The sequence below is a fragment of the Octodon degus genome, unplaced genomic scaffold (genome assembly GCF_000260255.1).
Source record: "Octodon degus isolate 3935 unplaced genomic scaffold, OctDeg1.0 scaffold00038, whole genome shotgun sequence".
NCBI lineage: Eukaryota > Metazoa > Chordata > Mammalia > Rodentia > Octodontidae > Octodon > Octodon degus.
In genome coordinates this window covers 10,029,713-10,034,140 of record NW_004524614.1, presented here as the reverse complement: position 1 = coordinate 10,034,140, position 4,428 = coordinate 10,029,713, and the positions used below count along the sequence as shown (strand labels likewise).

The window sequence follows — 4,428 nt, the reverse complement described above, 5'->3', positions numbered from 1 at the left end:
CCACCACGTCTGGTTTTGGTGGCAGGCACAGCGTGTGTCCAGGGTTCTGGAGTTCTGTGGTTCTGGGAATTGAACCCAGGTCCTTGTGCTTGCCAGGCAGGTGCTTAGACTGGTGAATTATCTCCCAGCCCTTTATGCAGATTCTTTAAGTCTAATATTAGACATTTAGCATGCTAGAAATAATTCTCTTAATTCTTTCCTATATGTATGTTCTTCCTCAAAGTAACTTAGAGAAAGTCTGGACAAATGGAGAAAATATGGCCTTCGACATTTGTCTCTTCACTTTTTTACTTGTAAAATGGAAAAATCCTTGTTTCTAAAGGATTGTCTTAAAGGATTAAATGTGTATAGTACTTAACAAAAGTTCCTTCTTTCCCCTTTCATATTCTTAAGATTGCTGCTAAGAGAGTGCTACATATAAGTGAGTAAAGACAAACTCTATTTTCTTTATTTTTTGGTTTAGCAAAAGCACAAGAAAAGAGATGGGGGAAAAATAAGTACTTCATATGGCTATATGCTGCAAAGTGACATTCTGGCCAATGAAAGACCACAGATATGATTGTGGTCCTGTGACATTCTATCACCTAGTGATGTTGTAGCTTTGGTGGCTTGCAAGTGTGCCCTGTGATATTTCCACAATGCTGAAGTCACCCAATCATCTGGTTTTTAGAACATATCCCTGTTTTTATTATGCATGGTTATCTATCTACAGAAGTAAAAAAAAATGGACAAGGCAGAACTGAGTAGCCAGAACAAGAAAAAAAATTTGAAGAAGATGAAGAACCAAGAGGGGGAAAAATGGGCAGCTAAAGTAAGTAAAGCCTCTTATCAGAAATAGTTATATAAATAATTCTTACACATTTGCAGATTAAGATATTTGATAAACAGGGTCATTTAACTAGAATTTCTTTATCATGAAGTAAGGTTAAACCAGAAAACTCTAAATAAATATGAGATTTGGTTTCAACCCTTGTTCCTAAAAAATCTGTAATGTATTAAAATGCACTTTACTGATTGAGTTGTTATTATAGAAAACATAGGATCATTGAGGGCAAACATTTAGATAACGTTGTAAATATACTACTCTGTACATGATACTCTGAGGTGGAATATGTGCTGACTGTGAATCCTAACCAGTAACTGTTTTCTGGACTGATGTTGTTTGAACAGCACAGCACAGTAGGGGAATGATCGAGCTGGAATTAGAAAGCATCAGTGCTACTGGGGGCCATAAGATCTGACACCTAAGTAACACTGTATTTCTTAAAAATACAGTACTTCCATTGAACCATAAAGGATAAACTTGAGACATTCATAGCTAAATGGATGGACCTTAAGAACATACTCTTAAGTGAAATAAATTGGACAAACACGTAAATATCTCATTGTTTCTCTAGTGTGAGAAACTGAAAGTGTAAATGAGAACCAAAATATGTAATAGATACTGTGAGGTAAGAAGAAACTGTTCAAAAGGGTACTTGGGGGAGGATGAGAAAAGAAGGATAAAATGGAAACAAAGCTTTGTAGATAAGGAGGGGAAGAGGGGCTTACAGTAGAGGAGGGGAATGGGGAAAAATGAATCAAGATATGTACAGGTACAAATGATGAATATGATCATTATGTATATCTAAATGGTACCAATAAACTTAATAAGAAGAAGAAAAAGAGGAAAAAATGCAGTACTTCTAAACATGCTAATGGCATAGATACCAGTTAAAATCCGAGCTGCAAATCACCAGAAGCAGCACAGCACTGATGTACATGCAGAGACTAATGGAAAAGTTGTAGATCCTTGTGATTGCAAATTGTACTTTCACAGTGCATGGCTTATGAGAAACTTACATAATATCATCAAACTTCTATTTTAAAAATACAATATAAACAACTTATTTCATGTATTTCCCTATGTTTCCGGACTTTATGGCCAAGCTGCAGTTCTGCCCGTCATTTAATCAGGCAGACATAGGTCAAACTTTGGTTTCTTCAGTTGCAAAATGAGCTACACTGCCAGCCTTGCCTCCCATCTAGAGAGGATCAAATGACTTAACATGAAATATAAATGTCTGTCTTCATTAAGGGCAGAAACTGCACTTTAATACCTTCTCTAGGTACTTCAATCTCTGGTCTCTTCACAAAGCCTAACAAGAGGCTCACTAAGTGAATGAGGCTGGCAAGGATGGTTACTCTCAAGACTGAAAAGTTATTCAGTAAAAACTACCAAATTGGAATTGAGTCACTGGTACTAGGTTGAAAGTTGTTATCCCAAACTTTTTGTTCTCTCCACACTAGTAAAGTAGTATTTCTAACAAGAACATAATTTTGTATCCTCTGGAGGAGGTGCAATCTAAAATGCTTTCTCAGTGATGTGGTTCTAAGATCACACCTCCTCAATGGAGCAGCAGTCCTCTAACTCTCTTTATCTACTGTTGGCTGCTTCAGTCTCTTTCCACAGCAGATAGAGAGGAACAGCCTCAATCAATCATCCCTGCTATTTAACTTTTCAGTTGCTGACCACTGTAGCACTACACCCGTGCCCTGCCTGGTCTGGCTTCTGTCAACTTCTGTGGATTCTTCTCAAACTTTTCTGAATACGTTTTGCTGCAGCCCCAGATACAGTTCTCTGTGACTCATCTTGTAGATCTACACCTAGAAGATCTTCCATGGAGAAGCCTTCCCAGACCCACCCTTCTAATTGGTTATTTGCCTTACTGTATGCTTCCATAACCTACTGTTTCTCATGTCTTTAATGGCATTAACTATAGTTTACAACTTTGTAACTTTATGATTAAAGTGTGTCTCTCTGACAAGTCAGGAACTCTACCAGGGAGAGGTCTTTTCTATTGATCACTACTGTGTCACCATATAGATTAAATGGGAGACACTTAACTGCAGCATAAACCATTTTATATGCACTCACACTTTTCTGCCCAATTTCCTTTGTCATACATTACACAATGACCAGCAGGTTTCAGTTGTATACTTAGAGCTATTCTAAATGGCAAAATCTACTTTCAGTGGTTGGTGAAAGGTCAACTTAATTGTTTCAGTGAAAAACTGATGAAATTTTATTTTACAAGTATATTCTCAATTAAGAACAGATCTACTAGAAAATGATTAGTATGGTTAGACATTGTCCAACAAAAAGGGTTATTTTTATGCCTTTACTTTTCCAAAAGGAACAAAATCCTCCCAAATCCCATCAATACACCATCATGCATGGCTTGAATGTCATTCTTTCTGTCTTATGCTAGTGGAGTCATGTGAATATATGTAGTAACTCATTCCAATTCCTCCTTTTTCAAATTCCATGCTCCTTGGATGGACCAAAATCACCACACACTGTCAGACCACAGAAGAGATACAGTCTTATAGGCTTTTATTACCTTTTCTTCTGAGTCCCCTGGTTGACAGGTAATTACTCCATCTCTTGATCCTCCTGCAAATGTTGCCTTACAATTTGCAAGCCACTGTTTTGAGAAAAAGAGAGATAGACACAGGTAAACTCAGGTATGTCTGAGAAACTTAAAGCATGACTTCTTTCAGAAAAAAAAAATCAAGCTTTTAATAGTAAATTAAATTTTGCTGTAATGGTTTTTAGGAGGATCTTAAAATGTCTTTTTGGGGTCAATAATAGCCAATACAAATAAAATTTCAGGCAGGACCAACTCCGGGTCCCAGCCCAGGTGCAGCGTGGATCAGACCATCTTCCACCCCCTTGGGACGTCGCCCACCACTCTGCAGTACATCCCCCACCCGCCTGCTGAGTAGGAATTTCTGCCGCGTTCCGGGAACCCCCAGACCCAGTCCTAGCCCAGGTCTGGTGAGTGTGTGGGAGAGCTTCCTGCTACTCTGCGCCGGCGGGACCAACTCCGGGTACCAGCCCAGGCACAGCGTGGGTCAGACCCTCTTCCACCCCCTTGGGACGCCACCCACCACTCCGCAGCACCTCCCCCACCCCGCCCGACAAGTAGGAATTTCTGTCCCATTCTGGGAACACCCAGACCCAGTCCTAGCCCAGACACAGTGAGTGTGTGGGAAAGCTGCCTCTACCCCTACTCCACCTTGTCCCCTACAGGCTCAGCTCAGGCCTGGCATACAGGCCTGGGGTGTAACCCTGCAGCTGCAATCCCTATAGAGAGGGTAGAGGATAGAACCACTCAGCTAGTCCAGGAGCAGAGCATCTTCCCACAGGGGCACAACAGGTTCACCTTCAAGGGCAGCAGCAGGAAGGAGCTGAGCACAGCAACCAGACCCAAGGCAGGCACAGCTGGATAAATCCAGACTTTGTAGATCTGCACCTGAACTTCAGTACATACTAAAGTTATAACTACAACGAAGATCTACAACAAAGGTCAGAAGACAGTGCTACACAAAATGATGAGAAGGAACAAAATGCAACCTCAGAACCCAACACCACCTGTAAAAAGT

At 40.4% G+C, this 4,428-nt stretch overlaps 1 protein-coding gene across 1 annotated transcript in view; it reads right to left on the bottom strand.

Moving 5' to 3' along the window:
* Positions 1-4,428, bottom strand: part of Fry (FRY microtubule binding protein) — a 431,398-nt gene that overhangs the window by 37,562 nt on the left and 389,408 nt on the right. The gene's annotated exons all lie outside the window — the stretch shown is intronic.